The sequence below is a fragment of the Erinaceus europaeus genome, chromosome 18 (genome assembly GCF_950295315.1).
Source record: "Erinaceus europaeus chromosome 18, mEriEur2.1, whole genome shotgun sequence".
Lineage (NCBI taxonomy): Eukaryota > Metazoa > Chordata > Mammalia > Eulipotyphla > Erinaceidae > Erinaceus > Erinaceus europaeus.
In genome coordinates, this window is record NC_080179.1 from 9,007,272 (window position 1) to 9,026,572 (window position 19,301).

Below are 19,301 nucleotides of genomic sequence, written 5' to 3' on the forward strand. Positions count from 1 at the left end.
CTTGGAGTGAAAAGTTACAATATCTTTCCCAAACATAGAGAATGAGGATTTCAGTTTTAAACCCTATCTGGAGTCCAATATCATCTGTCTTTGAACTTTTTCTCTAAACTTAATCACATATTGGTTGCTATATTCCGATTATCAATCTCATGAATTCTTTATATGTCAGAGATCGACTGTGTTTGTTCCTTGAGCTGTTTAATGATTATTAGTGTATTGTTATGACTTGCTACATCTTATATATAAAATAATTTTATTATTTCTTGAGTAGCAACAACTGAGTAGTTAATTATTTCATTGACCTTTATTAACTGTTCATTTTCCTTCTGAATTAGATCATTATTCATAGGTGACCTTAAATGCATTCATTAAAGATTTTCAATGATATAAGAAAGATTAAACAGCTTTTAAAAACAAAGGTGGACTAGTATGCCTATTCTCATCTTCTCTATTCCTATTTTTGGTTCCTAGTCATTAATCATTTTGTCTTGCTTTATATCTTACTGCCTTTCAGCCACCAAGTTGCAGGAACTACATGATTCCATCCTCACCTCTCTAGGCAAACGACCTCACCACTGTGTCCCAGAACCTCACTTCTCCAGAGCCCTTCCCCACTAGGGAAAGACAGAAACAAGCTGGGATTACAGATTGACCTGCCAATGTCTCCATTGGAGAAGCAATTACAGAAGCCAGATCTTCCTCCTTCTGCACCCCCAAAAGAATTTTGGTCCATACTCCCAGAGGGAGAGAAACGTAAGAGGAAGATACCAGAGGGCTCTGAACTCCACCTCCATCAGCACTCAGAGAGACGAAGAAAGAAGGACACTCAGAAGTAGTAATAGATGTTGGTGTGACTTAGAAAGGAAGAGAAGGCAGAACCATAGGGTGAAAAAAGTGGGGAAGTATGTATAAATATAGAGGGGTAGTTATAGAAATAATAGTCAACACATATATGCAACCTTGGACGAACTACAATAGCTTCAAATGGAGGGAATAGGGACACAGAATTCTGATGGTAGGAACAATGCAGAATTATACACCTGTTATCTTATAATTTTGTAAATCAATAGTGAGTCGTTAATAAAATTAAAAGAAAACAAAAGTGGACTTATGTGTTTACAAAATCTCAGAAAATACATGAATATCTGAAATAATCATTTGTAATAGACAAAAATTTAAAGGAGGCATATATTAACTCAATTTTTTTCTTTCTATGTTCAGGCTTTTAGTATCTTCTAACGGAATGTGAACCAAGTATACTGTAATACTAAACTGGGTAAAAAGATTTTATTTACTATTCTATAGTACTTTTTTTTTCTAATGGAAAAAGTAGAATGAAGTAGGATAATTGACAAATCAAAAAAAGCTCATTTTATCATTGATTTTCCCATTCCAGGTATACTAAGTTCATGCTTTTTTCTTCCATTTTGACTATACAATAGCTGTCAAATTCATGCAATGTTTACAATGTTGACAATTTTGTTAACTTAATTCTTCAGATGAAGTATTGAACATGTAGAACATATTTGCTTCATCTTATCAAGAAAGCTCTGTGAATAGGAAAATAGGGAGCACAGATCACAGAACAAAGTGAATCCATTTTGTTCTAAATTATAAAGAAATGTCAGTAGTAGAACCACTGTGCAAACTAAAATGACTGCTATTATTTTATTCTTAGGATTACATAATAGGAGGTGGGGCTACGTAGCAGCAGCAGCTGTATTTCTCTCCTCTCCTCTCCTCTCCTCTCCCGGGTCAACTAGGAATAGGAACCGCAACAAGACAGGATGAGAACAACTTCAGGAACCCACCAAATCAGCGGTGAGTGCAAACACGTGTGGCTCGTGGACAGAGAGGAAGCTGGGGAGAGATTAAGGGCTGGTAACAGCCCAGCAGTTTACCAGTTGAGACGCCACCCCCAGTCAGTGGCATTCCGCTATGCAAACACTAAGTTAGAAGAAGATGAAATCCAGAAATCAATTCCTTTTACTATAGCAACAAAAACAACAAAATATATAGGAATAAACCTAACCAAAGAAGTAAAAGACTTGTATGCTGAAAATTATGAGTCACTATTCAAGGAAATTGAAAAAGACACAAAGAAGGGGAAAGATACTCCATGTTCATGGATCGGCAGAACTAATATCATCAAAATGAATATACTACCCAGAGCCATCTACAAATTTAATGCTGTCCCCATCAAGATCCCAAGCACATTTTTAGGAGAATAGAACAAATGTTTATCTGGAACCAGAAAAGACCTAGGATTGCCAAAACAATCTTGAGAAAGAACAGAACTGGAGGCATCACACTCCCAGATCTCAAATTGTATTATAGGGTCATTGTCATCAAAACTACTTGGTAATGGAACATGAATAGACACACTGGCCAGTGGAATAGAATTGAGAGCCCAGAAGTAAGCCTCCACACCTATGGACATCTAATCTTTGACAAAGGTGCCCAGACTATTAAATGGGAAAAACAGAGTCTTTTCAACAAATGGTGTTGGAAAACATAGGTCGAAACATGCAGAAGAATGAAACTGAACCACTATATTTCACCAAATACAAAAATAAATTCCAAACAGATCAAGGACTTGGATGTTAGACAAGAAATTATCAGATAATTAGAAGAAAATATTGGCAGAGTTATATAGAAAACTGAGAAATGTTATGCATGTACAAACTATTGTATTTACCTTTGAATGTAAAACATTAATTCCTCAATAAAGAATTTTTTTAAAAAAAGAAAATATTGGCGGAACTTTTTTCAAAATAAATTTTAAAGACATCTTCAATGAAATGAATCCAATTACAAGGAAGATTAAGGCAAGCATAATCCTCTGGGACAACATCAAATTAAAAATCTTCTGCTAGCACAGCTATATACAAGATACTGGGTACTGTACAGCAAACCATAACAAAGGGACTTTTCAAAGTTAACCCAATTAACAAATAAAGTGATGATAACATTAACTATCGATTGTCTTTTTGAACCCTAAGACAGCAGGAACCTCACATCTTTACTATAGAGCCCCTACTTCCCCCAGTCCTGGAACCCTTGGATAGGGCCCACTTTCCTGTATGCGTCTCCCAATCCAAACCAAATAATATTGCATCCGCCGATCACAACCTAACCAAAGCAACGACTGCCACCTCAATATGCTTCACCTCAGACTGTATCCAGAGACTTCACGTGTGGAATGACAACCCTTCAACTTCATTACTCGGGTGAGACCTTTCCTTATATAGTACACTCTAATTTCATCTCAGGTAGTTCACTTTCCAACAAAGTCCCATAATCTAGATATACACCAGTTTCTGTGAGAGAGAGCTTATGTGCACACGTATCCATAAACTACTGCAAAATATATACCTGAAAGCAGGATTACACTAGAGTTTGCAGTGAGTACCTCCCTAACACTTCCTCTCCACTATTCCAAGCTTGGGATCCATGACTGCTCAACAAATTGTTTGGCCTCATATGTTAACTCTCTTTTCAATCACCAGGTTCCAGATGCCACCAGGATGCTGGCTAGGCTTCCCTGGATTGAAGACCCCACCAATGTGTCCTGGAGCTCAGCTTCCCCAGAGACACACCCTACTAGGGAAAGAGAGAGGCAGACTGGGAGTATGGACCGACTAGTCAACGTCCATGTTCAGCGGGAAAGCAATTACAGAAGCCAGACCTTCTACCTTCTGCAACCCTCAACTCAACGACCCTGGGTCCATGCTCCCAGAGGGCTAGAGAATGGGAAAGCTACCATGGGAGTGGGGGATTATGGGGATTGGGTGGTGGGAATTGTGTGGAGTTGTACCCCTTCTACCTTATGTTTTTGTTCACTAATCCTTTCTTAAATAAAAAATTTAAAAAAAAAATCTTCTGCACAGCCAAAGAGACCACTATCCAAACCAAAAGACCCCTCACAGAATGGGAGAAGATCTTTACATGCCATACATCAGACATGAGGCTAATAACCAAAATATATAAAGAGCTTGCCAAACTCAACAACAAGAAAACAAATGACCCCATCCAAAAATGGATGAATAGTCACCACAGAATAGATACAAAAGGCTGAGAAACACGTGAAAAAATGCTTCAAGTCTTTGATTGTCAGAGAAATGCAAATCAAGACAACAATGAGATACCACTTCACTCCTGTGAGAATGTCATACATCAGAAAGGTAACAGTAGCAAATGCTAGAGAGGCTGGGGGGTCAAAGGAACCCTCCTATACTGCTGGAGGGAATGTCAATTGGTCTGTGGAGAACAGTCTGGAGAACTCTCAGAAGGCTAGTAATGGACCTACCCTATGATCCTGCAATTCCTCTCCTGGGGATATATCCTAAGGAACCCAATACACCCATTCAAAAAGATCTGTGTCTATCTATGTTCTTAGCAGCACAATTTGTAATAGCCAAAACCTTGAAGCAACCCAGGTGTCCAACAACAGATGAGTGGGTGAACAAGTTGTGGTCTATATACACAGTGGAATACTACTCAGCTGTAAAAAATGGTGACTTCACCATATTTAGCTGATCTTGGACGGGCCTTGAAAAATCCATGTTAAATGAAATAAGTCAGAAACAGAAGGATGAATATTGGATGATCTCATTCTCAGGCAGAAGTTGAAAAACAAGATCTGAAGAGAAAACATAAGTAGAACCTAAACTGGAATTGGTGTATTGCACCAAAGTAAAAGACATTGGGGTAGGTGGGGGGGAGAATACAGATCCAAAAAACTATGACAGAGGACCTAGTGGGGGTTGTATTGTTATATGGAAAACTGGGAAATGTTATGCATATACAAACTATTGTATTTACTGTCAAATGTAACACATTAATTCCCCAATAAAGACATTTTTAAAAAGAATTACATAATAATTATATAATATTCAAAACTAATAAAAATTTCATTTAAGTCACATTTTGGAGGTAGGAAAAATAAAATAAAATAAAAGCAACTTATGGTCAGCTTTAAGTTTAAAATGAAATTTCAGGGTTTTATTTTCCCAGAAGGATGTATTCAGATTTGCTGATGTCTTATAACACTAATACTAATGATTGTGACCATTATTTGGAAAACAAAGGCCTTTGAGATGTAATCAAATTAAAGTCATATCATATACCCTAAATCTAGGATGATTGGCATTCCTGGAAGAAAAGAAGACAGACTATAGTCTTGTTGCAACAAACAAGACTGTACAGACATAGCCGCTAGAGTTATGCAGCTACCAGTGAATGCCAGGATTGTAGGGGCCACCTGAAATGAGAAAACAAAACGCGGTACAGATTCTCTTTTTTATTTTTATTTTTTATTATCTTTATTTATTGGATAGTGGCAGCCAAAAAGCAAGAGGATGAGAGAGACAGGAAGGGAGAAAGACGAACACCTGCAGTACTGTTTCGCCCCATGCAAAGCTTTCCCCTTGCAGGTGGGGACCAGGGGCTCAAACCCACATCCTTGTGCATTGTAGCCTGTGCACTCAACCAAGTGTGCCACAACCTAGCTCCCCAGATTTTACTTCAAATTTCCCATGAAAGAATCAACCCCGCAAACATTACTATTTAGGACAACTGGCCTGCCCAACTGGCTGTTGTTTTAATCCACCCAGCTACGGGTACTGTGGTAAAGGTAGAAAGTAGGGATGCGGGGGTCGGGTGGTGGCGCAGTGGGTTAAGCGCACGTGGCGCAAAGCTCAGGGACCCGCGTAAGGATCCCGGTTCGAGCCCCTGGCTCCCCACCTGCGGGGGAGTTGCTTCACAGGCGGTGAAGCAGGTCTGCAGGTGTCTGTCTTTCTCTCCCCGTCTCTCTCTGTCTTCCCCTCCTCTCTTCATTTCTCTCTGTCCTATCCAACAACAAAGCAACATCAACAATGGCAATAATAACCGCAAGGAGGCTGCAATACAACAACTAGGGCAACAAAAAGGGGGGGGGGGGGAATGGCCTCCAGGAGCGGTGGATTCATGGTGCAGGCACCGAGCCCAGCAATAACCCTGGAGGAAAAAAATAATAATAATAATAATAAAATTTTAAAAATAATAATAATAAAAGAAAGTAGGGATGCTGGCAGAGTCCATGGTGTTTGGGAAAGCTACTGAGATTGCAAAATTTCAGGTGCACAACTTCAAGTTTGTAAGAGCAAACTTCCTACCCTTCACTTTAAAGTAACAGAATAGTAATAGGACAGAAAAATCACAGAGAAAATGCCCTGATCCTAAGCTACAGCTGAGTAACTCTCCCTTGTTGACCACACTGCACCATGGCAACACTTCCTGGAAAAGGAGCAGCCATGATGGATTATGGAAACAACATGCCAATGTTAGAGGTATCTATGCCTGCTGTCCTGCTCATGGTCCTATAAAATTAATACCAAAGTAGAGTGTGAAATTAATGTCACTCCTAAGGGAAGAAAAGACTGTTGTTTACAAAGATCCCTACTCTATGGACTATTTTCAAACAAAGGAATCAGAGAAGCCCAGTTACATCATAATACAAGCCAGATAACTGGGCAAGGAAGAACCTGGACTATGACCCAGGACACTGATCAATAAAAACTGCAGGCTAGCATACAGAGTTTGGAATGACTGCGCCTGGACAGTCTTTCTGGCTGTACCCAGCTGCCTCTGATTTCCAGCAATAAAAGCCTTTGCAAATCATAATGATAGTCATTTGTATAGTCCCCATGACTCATTGTTGGCATTGGAGGACAAAGAACTCTAATAACTTGGGGGGCTGGGGTCCTGCAAAACAGTAGCACCATTTGTCACAGGACCAGAGCACTCAGATCCCACCAATTTAGCGCTACCACCAATTCAGAGTTGGGGGTAGGAAGTGTGGGGAGGAAGAGAAGCTGGAAAAAGAATCCCAGAAAGTGGAGGATGAAAGAGAGACAGAGAGAGAAGGTGAGAAATGTTAGTCTATTTAATAGGTCAGATTTGGTGAAGACTTTAACTCATTGTATTTAAATCCATGTAGTCATTACAAGTTATCTATCCTTTCAAGCAGAACTAGAGCAAGCAGACTGTTCACTTTGATTATATTTGAATTAGTAATAGCAATATAAAACTCTGTGTGTGTGTGGTCCGGGAGGTGGCACGGTGGATAAAGCACTGGATTCTCAACCACGAGGTCCTGAGTTCAATCGCCAGCAGCACATGTACCAGAGTGATGTCTGGTTCCTTCTCTCTCTGCCTATCTTTCTCATAAATAAATAAATTCTTTAAAAAAAAAAACTGTGTGTGATCCCTTAGCTTACAAAGACTGTCATAAACATGAACTCATTTATTTGTCAAAGTAAATTTGTCAGGTATTCTAGGAAAGGGATATGATCATCATTCTACAAAAGTACAAACTCAAAGTAAGAGGTTAAATGCCCTGTTCAAAGTCAAGGGAGATTATATATATATATATATATATATATATACACATATATAGTGGCTTTTTCTATTAATTAAACTCAGATTTTAATTAATTTAAACATAGTGTTTTATTTCTTCTCTCATCGTTATTAAATCAAATCAGCGAAGTGTTGCCTAATATGAAAAAAGTACATTCGCTTATATACCCTGTAAAGTACAATCACTTCTCATTTTTAAAAAGCCAAATATTCACTGATGAAGGCAATTGAATTGTACAATTGAATTGTACGACCCTGGGATCAGCAAAGAGCTCTACATTATCTGTTAAAATGGTCTCATTATTTAATAAACACAAGTTTAATATAGATCTTTAATCACACTAAAGGGCATCATAAACTTGCACGTGAGATTACCAGATCAGGATGAGAAACGAAGCCCCATTTAGCCTTCATGTGTCATATCTAACAGGACCATTTACATTAGCTAAATTTTTCAGCAGGATTTGCCTTGTAAAGATGTTCTAGCTTAGTACTGACATGTACATTTTCTATCTAGACTTTTTCAGTTCTGAGTCATGCTTCCCAATTTCTAATTTCCTAGTAACAAATTCTACCAAATAACTACCCCAATGTCTTACGACAAAATGGAAGAGGTGGTAGGGAAGGAGGATGTTATCATGTATTAGTATAAATAACCAAAATAAAACATTATAGACATTCCAAATATTGCTAAGTATTTATAAATGTATGGCACTTTATTTAAAATTTGGGTACTAAAATTGTTTAGATGCTCACTGTCTTATATACTAACAAAAAGTCTCAATATTTCAAGATTTAAATGTAAAGATAAAACCAGGCCTCGGTGGCACACCCGGTTAAGTGCACACAGTACGAAGCCCAAGGACCCGCACAGCAATCCAGGTTCCAGTTCCCATCTCCCCACCTGCAGGGGGGAGACTTCACAAGTGGCAAAGCAGGTCTGCAGGTGTCTATCCTTATCTCTCACTCTCTGTCTTCCCTTCCTCTCTCAATTTCTCTCTGTCCTATCCAATAAAACGGAAAACATGGCCGCCAGGAGCAGTGGATTCATAGTGCTGGCATCAAGCCTCAGCGATAACCCTGGAGACAAAATAAATATATATATCCAGGCAAATCATGGACTAATGAAGACTTTTCCAAGTGGGGTTCATAAGAAAGAAGATAGTGAAAAGCTATGCCAATGAGATGAATATACATGATGCCTGTCCATTATTGTCTCCATTATTAAATTTCAAGCACTTATACTCAGTTGATAAGTATTCATGGAATATGAATGCTTTTAATGGAAAATATTGAACTCTCAAATGATTTGGGGTATCCATGATTTATAACACATGGTTATCAATCAATAAAAATCTAAAAAAAAAAATAGGTGCACAAATTTTTGCTTTAGCAAATTCATGTAAAAGCAAACAGCATGTCTATGCTACTTTTCTCCAGCAATACTTTAAGTTTGTTTTTTTTATAAATTGCCTCTTTTTATTTGCAAAATCAGAGTTACATTTATTTCTAGAAAAAATATATTTTTAAATTTACACTTATTAAAAATATTAAAAATATTCTAAAAAGCAAATTTACTTCTTGAAGTTTTTTTAGAACACATTTATAAAGACTATTTCTTTTTCTTAATTGCCATTTTTACTAGAGACAAAGGAAACAGGGAGAAAAACCTGCAGCCCTGCTTTACCTCTCATCAAGTTTCCCCCCTGCAGGTGGGGACCCAAGGCTTGAACCTATGTCTTTGTGCACTTTAATGTGTGTGCTCAACCAGGTACACCACCACCAAGCCTCTAGAACACTTTTTTAACATATTATCACAAATTAAGAAATTTACACTTTGGACTTAATATTTTAGAATATGTAAATTATACTTAAATACAATATTTCCATACAATTTTTATGTGTTCCGTAAGTTTAAAATTAAAGAGGATATTTTCTGTCCATAGTACTTCTGGATTGGAATTCAAGAAGCTTCAAATATGTATTTCACTATGCATCTCAGACATAAGTTTCTGATATCCTTATAATTTACAATGAAAATAGCTTCTCTGTTGAATATGTCTTTTTCCCTAGCTTCTCTTATTTTTGATTTTTATTATTTTGTCATGTCACAAAGACTAGCTTTGCATCTTTCATTCTGTTTCTATTATTACCCATCATTCATTAATTCCCTGTGGAGATTTCCTGTGCTTTAAAGGTACCAATGTACGAGGCTTACCAAAGATGACATTATTTTGAATTATTTGTTTCTAATCTCTCTTTGTCATGTGGCTTCCAATTTTTGAATTGATTTTTCTCATTATTGCCCAGTTATTCAAAATGAATACAGTGAACTTCTATGTCTACTCTCTGAAGTCAGTTAAGTACAGAGATGGTAGCAATGCATTATATTATAGCTCAAGGTTGCTTAAAGAAAAACTTTGTTCCATTCTAATTAAATATCTACCACATTCACCCAGTTAAATGGTGTCTGAAATTCTAAAAAGTAAATTTACTTCTTTGGTATAACTTAATAAAATATCAATATCCCTGAGTATGTTACAAATTTTTTACCAAATATTTTATCTGTCATCAGAATGAGCTTTACAATTATTTCTACAAATATATTTTAAGAAAAAGTAGAAAGAAAAAAAGAAAATATGAGGGTATTTTTAAAAAGAACTAATCTTGAAGAATCTTGAAAAGTTTCAAACTATGAATAACGTTCTCTCAAAGCATTAGCTGAGTCTACATCTTGTGAGAAATCAATAGTATAACTAGAGTTTTGCAAATTAACATCTGTATATAATATAATATTTAAAATAAGAAGAATAAATAATATAAATGTGCTCCTTTAAATATATTATATTATTAAAGCACATAGCTGCAGTAGTTACTTAGAACTTAGTTTTTATTAATGACATTATAATGACGTTTAACCAGTGACGTTTAACCAGTTTCATTATTTAAGTTTCCAGAGATAATATAGCCCTCAGTGTACGCCCATGGTTCTACCCTTCGAGTTGAATTTTTTCTAATTTCCTCTTGCTTTATACTTGCAGTAGACAGTAAAATGTGTAATTTAGGTAAAGAAAATTAATTAAATTTCATGTTAGTCATTGATAGGACCATTGTACTTTAATGACTGGCAGGAAAACAGTATATAAATCATAAGGCAAAAAAAATAATAAATCCAGGGGGTGATTTATTGACCATGCACAACACATAATCTGAATTCATCCCAAGAAGACATGGCAACAATTGTGCTTGTAGCAACTATTTCAGAGACCAAATGCAATATTTTCTTCATATGAACAAAGAGGAAACGTCTTGCTGAAACACATGCAAATTTAACCTCACAACAAGTACAATATCTATGTCATCTAATATTCTTAAAAACAATTTAATAAAATTTGCATGGTGCAAAATGTACTAGGAAAGCAAAGGAAAACAACAGAAGATTCTTGAAGAATGGATCATGCTTCTTTGCAGACAGAATGCAAACACAATTTTAATTTGAGCTTTCCACAGTAGTCTCCATGAATTTTTGCTTGCTATTAATAAATTTTTTGTGAAGTGTAGGTAACTGACTGAAAAAGGCAAACAAATTTAAATTTGGTTTATAATGAGATTTTTAAATATTTCTTTAGTTCTTAAAGAACTGCTGTGTATGTCAATTGGTCCAGCCCCTATGGAGGGCAGTCTGGAGAACTGTCAGAAGGCTAGAAATGGTACTACTCTATGACCCTGCAACTCCTCTCCTGGGGATATATCCTAAGGAACCAAACATACCCATCCAAAAAGATGTATTTATACCTATGTTCATAGCAGCACAATTTGTAATAGCCATAACCTAGAAGCAACCCAGGTGTCCAACAAGAGATGAGTGGCTGAGAAAGTTGTGGTATATATACACAATGGAATACTACTCAGCTATAAGAATGATGACTTTACGTTCTTCACGTCATCTTGGTGAAGTTCCATATCCCATCCCCTCCCTTGAAAGCTTTCAAGAACAATGAACCCACCTTCTCTGACCCATCTTGGACAGAGCTAGAAGGAATTATGTTAAGTGAACTAAGTCATAAAGATAAAGATGAGTGTGGGATGATCCCACTCATCAACAGAAGTTGAGTAAGAAGATCTGAAAGGGAAACTAAAAGCAGGACCTGACCAAATTGTAAGTAGGGCACCAAAGTAAAAACCCTGTGGTGAGGGGTAGACATGCAGCTTCCTGGGCCAGTGGGGGGTGGGAGTGGGTGGGAGGGATGGGTCACAGTCTTTTGGTGGTGGGAATGGTGTTTATGTACACTCCTAGTAAAATGTAGTCATATAAATCACTAGTTAAATAATACGAGAGGGGGAAAATTAATTGTATGTCTCAAAGTTTTTCAAAACACAAACTGAATCTTTTCAATATATAGGCTGTGTAATTGATATGCAGACTCTCTCAAAAGCCTAGACCAAGTAGATCAGAAGCAACCAATAGCACAGCTATATACAAGATACTGGGTACTGTACAGCAAACCCTAACAAAAGGACTTTTCAAAGTTAACCCAATTACCAAATAATGTGATGAGAACATTAACTATCGATTGTCTTTTTGAACCCTAAGACAGCAGGAACCTCACATCTCCACTATAGAGCCTCTACTTCCCCCAGTCCTGGAACCCTTGGATAGGGCCAACTTTCCCGTATGCCTCTCCCAATCCATATCAAATAATATTGCATCTGCCGATCACAACCTAATCAACGCAATGATTGCCACCTCAACATGCTTCACTTCAGACTGTGTCCAGAGACTTCACATGTGGAATGACAACCCTTCAGCTTCATTACTCGGGTGAGACCTTTCCTCTCATAGTATACTTTAATTCCATCTCAGGTGGTTCACTTTCTAACAAAGTCCCAAAACCTAGATATACACCAGTTTCTGTGAGAGAGAGCATATGTTCACACATATCTATAAACTACTGCAAAATATATACCTGAAAGCAGAAGTACACTAGAGTTTGCAGTGAGTACCCCCCTAACACTCCCTCTCCACTATTCCAAGCTTTGGGTGCATGATTGCTCAACAATTTGTTTGGCTTCGTATGTTAACTCTCTTTTCAGTCACCAGGTTCCAGATGTCATCAGGATGCCGGCCAGGCTTCCCTAGACTGAAGACCCCACCAATATGTCCTGGAGCTCCACTTCCCCAGAGACCCACCCTACTAGGGAAAGAGAGAGGCAGACTGGGAGTATAGACCGACCAGTCAACGCCCATGTTCAGTGAGGAAGCAATTACAGAAGCCAGACCTTCTACCTTCTACCTTCTGCAACCCGCAATAACCCTGGGTCCATGCTCCCAGAGGGATAGAGAATGGAAAAGCTATCAGGGGAGGGGGTGGGATATGGAGATTGGGTGGCGGGAATTGTGTGGAGTTGTACCCCTCCTACCCTATGGTTTTGTTAATTAATCCTTTCTTTAAAAAAAGAAAGCTTTCCTATTCTTTACCCCCTTTGGGAGCATGGACCCAGGATCATTATGGGGTGCAGAAGGTGGAAAAAGTCTGGCCTCTATAATTGCTTCTCCACTGGACATCGGAATTGGCAGGTCGATCCATACTCCTAGACTGTCCCTATCTTTCCCTAGTAAAATAGGGCTCTCTCTGGAGAGGTGGGGGTTAGTAAAGTCATGGATGGACCTATTAGCTTTTTCCAAAATGGAGACCCCAAATCTCATCTGCTTTATTCTTGCCTTTAGGTTCGTGATTAAACAATTTCTTCTGCTTTATATCTTAATGTTTTATCAACCATCAAGTTGCAGATGCTACCATGATGCCAGCCTGACTTCCTTGGGCAGATGACCAAACTGATGTGTCCTGGGATATATATTCTATGGAATACTATTCTGCAATCAAAAAAGATGATATTGTGTCCTTTGGAACAAAATGGATGGAACTTGAAGTGATAATGCTTAATGAAATAAGAGATAAAAGACAACTACCAGATGGTTTCACTCATATGTGGAATCTAGAAATCTGATTTACATAAACTTAACCCAAAAAAATCCAAATAAAACAGAAGCAAGCAAACTTTATAAGACTTGGGAGTTAGGTGGTAGCACAGCAGTTTAAGCGCACATAGTGCAAAGCGTAAGGATCCCTGTTCAAGCCCCCGGCTCCCCACCTGCAGGGGATTTGCTTTACAGGTGGAGAAGCAGGTCTGCAGGTGTCCATCTTTCTCTCCCCCTCTCTGTCTTCCCCCCCCTCTCCATTTCTCTCTGTCCTATCCAACAATGATGACATAAATAACAACAATAATAACTACAATACAACAAGGGCAACACAAGGGAATAAATATATACATAAATAATTTTTTTTAAAAAAGACTTATGAGAACTCTGGTGGTTATCTTTGGGAGGTGGGAGGGTTGGGATACAGAACTGCCATGGTGTGGTGTGGAGCTGTATATATTGTAATCTTACAATCTTGTAACAAACTATGAATAACAAATAAAAAATTTAAAAATAATACAGCTAAATTTAATTTTTAAGAGGGAAAATAGATGATGTGGGGTGAAAAATAAAGGTTCTGAGAACAATTTGAGTGGTTCACAGGTTACCTGAAGCCATTTGATTTCAAACTTAAATTTTGAAAGCTGAGTAAAAGAAAAGATGTCTAAATGAAAGGAACTTCAACAGACTTCAAAGTACTGAGACTTGCCCTGATGTCACTGGCACTGGAGAGTATGTGAGAAGTGGGGGAGGATAAATCTTATAACTGCGGCAAGTTCAAAATGGACGGCATCCTGAAGGTAAAGAAAGAATTTAAACAGAAGATGGTTTCAAAGAAAGTAACAAGCAGAAATTGGTTTCAGAATATTTCCTCTTTTTTGTTAACATCTTTATCTATTTATTTTGGATAGAGACAGAGGGAAATTGAAAGAAAGGGGGAAGACAGAATGAGGGAAAGAGAGAGACCTGCAGCACAACTTCACCTCTCATGAAACTTCCCTGCTGCGAGTGGGGGACCTCTTGTGCATTTTAAAGTGTGCACTCTATGGGGTACACCACCAACCCAGATCCCAAATTTTCCTTTTTAATCATCTAGGATCAATCATATTTTAAAAGAAGGCAAACATACATTTCCCAATCAACCCAACAGAAAGAAAATGTTTTCTTGGAACTGAAAGGTTGAGTGCATTCGTTACCAGTATAATTTCTTATGAATTGATGTATTTTGGATAAGGGCAGACAGAAGTTGAAAAGGATAGAAGTGAGAGACACACCTACGGCACTATTGGACCACTCGTGGTGCTTCCCCACTGCAGGTGGTGATCAGGAACTTGAACCTAGGTCCAAATGTTTTCCTAACCCATGGCAATAGCTCATGGCAATGGGAAAAGAAAAGGAGGCTTGCTAATGAAGAATTGCTTGTTTGTTTAATTTCTTAAAGATCTATTGTTTAAGTGCTAGCAAGGGAGAGAAAGAGAGCATTACTGTGGCAAATGCAATGCCAGGGATTGGCTGCAATGCCCGGGATTGGATGCTTTCAAATCCTGTGCACTACACCCCGAACACCACCTCTCAGGCCTCAAGAAATGTCTGAGAGAAGAGTAATAGACTTTGACAGCTGGTATTAGATAAGGTAAAGAAGGTATGTCTAGGAGGACTCCTCCTTTCTCACATGAGGAACAGAGAGGCGTGTATAACAAGTAGAGATCAGCTGGAATCTAATTAATAAAAACTTCAGGAGAATATTGGGTGTTCATCTTATTCTTAGTGTGTGTGTGTGTGTGTGTGTGTGTGTGTGTGTGTGTGTCTCCAGGGTTATCATGGGATTGGTGCCAGCACTAGGAATCCAGTGCTTCTGGTGGCCATTTTATTATTTTTATTATTATTATTGGATAGGACAGAGAAAAATTTAAAGGAGAGAGTGAGATAGAGAAGAGGGAGACAGAGAAACACCTGCAGACCTGCATCACTGCTTATGAAGTGACCCCACCATCACCACAGGTGGGTATGTGTTTAATTTTCTCACTGAATTTCTAGCATCCCTTTCTTTTTTTAATCTGTTTTTTCCTTTATTAGGGGATTAATGTTTTACATTCAACAGTAAATACAATATTTTGTACATACATATCATTTCTCAGTTTTCCATATAACAATACAACCCCCACCGGGTGCTCTGTCATCCTTTTCCAGAACCTGTATTCTCTCCCCCACTCACCCCAGAGTCTTTTACTTTGGTGCAATATACGAACCAGCATCCTTTTCATTACTGACTTCACTGTGTCAACCAAGCCTTTATGCCAGTACTCCACAGGAAGCTTATCAAAACATGCAGGGTGAAATTCTTGCAGGATTATGGAATCAAATTACTGTCAACAACAGATTGAAGTAGTTAAAAAGACTAAAAAGCTATTCTCTACTTTTATTTATTTATTTATTTATTTATTTATTTATTTATTTTTGTCTCATGTAAGTATCCACCATCAGTCCGCCACACACAGGACAGTAGAGAAACATACACATTCAGCTCCCATGACTTAGCTGAGGTCCGTACCCCTGTACCAGTCATCACAGCCTTCTTTCTTCTTTTTCACATCATATATATTTAGACTCTACATATAACTGTGTTATTTATCTGAAAGGATTCTGGGTTGTCAGAATGCTGAGTTTACCATGCAACACAGTCAAAAGGTTACTAAACATGAAGATGCCAACAGCTTTTTCCTTTGTGGATTTCCCCTCTTTAAAATGTAAACAGACACCCTATTGCCAAGAACCTTGTCATTATCAGTCCGTTTCTTTTACGCCATGCTTATTACCATATGCAGCTCCAGTAAGCTATTTCAATCATTCCAAAGGGTGACATCTATTCCATTCCCTTCTGCTCAAAATCTTTTCGCTCTGTACATTTATATGATAATACAAGAGCTAGGGGAGAAAACAGTAATCATAACTCTTCTACAAATGAAACAGAACCTTGGCAACTAAATCAGTCTATCAGTAATCATGCATTCCAACAGTCAAATAGAGAAAGACCGAGAAGCTTGAGGAGAGAAAATCCAAACACTTATTTAACATGAAAGACAAGTGAAATTTCTCAAGATAATCGAAAAGATCATTCAGTCTTCAGCATGATTCTCCATAAAAGAACAAGGCACAGAAGTATTACATGTAATATGGTTTCATTTACTAAACTTCAAAAATGATATTGCATAATAATGCATACATAAGTAGTTAAACGAGGAAGAATATCAAGGGTTCTTCATCACAAAAAAATCAATATAGTGACATCTTGCAGCTAAAAACAGGAGAACCTGGGAGGACCAGCTTCTCAAAATTGTTAATGTTCATTTTTTTTACCAAGAATTTGTTACAGTAATTGCATCATAACTGTTGTAACTATTGTTCTATACATTGATATTTTTCATATTTGTCCTTGTGAGTGCTATAATTTATAATAGAAAGATAAGGGCAGGTGTGACAGCATGATGGTTATGCAAAAGATTTTCATACTCTTGAAGTCCCAGACTCAGTCCCCTAAACCACCATAAACCAGAGCTGATGTGTTCTCTGGTCTCTCTTTCTTTCTGTATCTTTCATTAAAATAAATAAATACTTATTTCATTTTTAAAAAAGAAAGATAAGGGGCGAGCCAAGATGGTGACTTGGAAACATCTGGCGTGAGCTCCAAAAAGAAGCAGCTGACAACCTGGGATTGTCTGGATAGGGTAGGATACTGGGCCATCAGTTGGAGAGTGAACAAAGGGTGGTCAGGGTGACAACAAAAAAGAGTCCTATAACCCACTCTTGGGTTGGCAAACAGAAGCCAAAAGGACAAAGAAAGGAAAATCTTTGGCTTGATTATTTCTGAACTCACCCCTCCCCTCACCCCAGAAACAGTCCCCAGGGGCTGAACCACCATCCTAGCAGGTTTCCTGCTGAACTATTTTCTGTACCAAGATTCTTGGCTCACCAGGGGTGTCATTCCAAGCCTTTTTCTTTTTGTTTTTCTTCTCTTTTTTTTTAAGTGGCTGGAGCTCTATTTGAGTGACAAAATACATGACCAATCAGAGCCTCAGCCCCACTTGGGAAAGACTACCTAGAGATTTTTTTTTTTTTTGGTACTTCTTATAACTGATTGTCTTTGCTCAAGCTGCCTGAAGCCGATCCAGAGTGGTCCAAGTACAGCAGATTGACTGTCAGGGTTTTTTACTATAATTTATTTTATTATTACAAGTATTATATACATGTGTCCCTTTTCCCTCCTTCTTCAGGTTGACCAAAATTAATTGTTGTTGTTTTTTCCATTGATAGGTGACTGGGTGTCCTATCCATTGTGAGAGGAACGTGTTTCTCTCTTCATCTTCCCTCCACTTTCCTTTTTCTCTTCTCCTAGCTAATTAAAAAAAAAAAAAAAAACTCAGGGAGTTGGGCAGTAGCGCAGTGGGTTAAGCACAGGTGGCACAAAGTGCAAGGATCCCAGTTCAAGCCCCCGGCTCCCCACCTGCAGTGGTGAAGCAGATCTGCAGGTGTCTGTCTTTCTCCCTCTCTCTCTCTTCCTCTCCTCTCTCCATTTCTCTCTGTCCTATCTAACAATGATGACATCAATAACAACAATAAAACAACAATAGCAAATAAATATTTTTTAAAAAAGAAAAAGAAAAAATTTTTTTAACTCTTTCACTGCTCTTTTTTTTCTTCCTTCTTTTGCTTTCTGAATTCACTAATACTAGTTTGTGAATTATTTGGGGGAAGAAACCTGACTTGGAGTGGAGTGTGTGTGTGTTTGTGTGTGTGTGTGTGTGTGTGTGTGTGTGTATTTTCTACTTCCCTTTCTCCTCTTGCTGTCCCTAGAACTTACAGTGGACAGTAGGTTTGCATAATTGCCTATTCTTGCTTTTCCTTTTTTCCTTTCTCTTTCTTTTTCTTTTGGTTTTGGTTGCTATTTTTTCTAAGTAAAAGGGTGTGCCTACGTGTACACATGTCTGTAACAAGAGTTGCTGAACTCTACAATAAAAGTTATATCTATTGCAGTAGGACTTTTAAAAGTGCTCATTTAAACTCATATAAATACAAAACTTGATTTCCTGTTAATGTTCTGACATACGAGTGCTGATGAAGGTTAGCTAAACTCATTCACCACAGGATATTGTGAATACATGTTTCCTTATTTTAGATCAATCTGCTTTTCTAGCCTACAGAGATCAAACAAAATCAATAATTCTGTGTTATCTAAACTTGAAAAGAAAAAAAAAAACTGATCTATTACTTTTCCACACTATAGATCACTGCCTAAAAGGGCAATAAGCTGACTCAGTAAATAACAGCAGAAGTGCTATTTACATAGTCCCTTTCAGATCAAATAAATGTTCCTATTTAGAATCGTATAAAACTCTGAGCTCCTGAAAGTCCGTTTATGATGGTAGAACAGAAAGCAACCCAAGGCAACATCATCTTCAGATCAGCTGTTAAGTCAGGTTTAAGTTTCTCCTGTGTCATTGATATTTGAATAACCTCATCCAATCATCTACAATTTTCATCGTATTTATTGAAGTGGCTTTGCCCAGTGTACTTTGGTTCACGTGACCTCGATGAGGTCAGACCACCTCAGAAAGAAATATGGGTCAGGACAATTAGGAATATCCCTAGGCGATATTTGAGGGAGGGGTCTTTTAGAAAGGAGGAAGTGGCATGATAGCTTACCTGGAGGATGTAGCTGGTTTGCCGTGCTCGTGAGCTGAGTTCAAACCTGGCCTCCAGTCACTAAGGAAAGCTCCAGCTGTGTTATCTATTCTCCTCCCCCGCCCTCTCTCTCTTTATAAAGACCGAAAGTACTGAATTTCTTGTAATGACAAAAAAAAAATTAAGAAAAAAGAAATACTGGGGGCAGGGGCAAGCAGTGGCACACCTTGTTAAGAGCTCAC

The 19,301-nt window shown here is 38.0% G+C and overlaps 1 long non-coding RNA gene and 1 other non-coding gene across 2 annotated transcripts in view; both read right to left on the bottom strand.

Annotated features, from left to right (window-relative positions):
- The window catches only part of LOC132534239 (uncharacterized), a 285,582-nt gene that overhangs the window by 142,282 nt on the left and 123,999 nt on the right, over nt 1–19,301 (bottom strand). The gene's annotated exons all lie outside the window — the stretch shown is intronic.
- Nucleotides 15,823–15,950, bottom strand: LOC132534544 (small nucleolar RNA SNORD94). Its single transcript, XR_009546240.1, has one exon. It is a non-coding gene; the product is annotated as a small nucleolar RNA SNORD94 (small nucleolar RNA).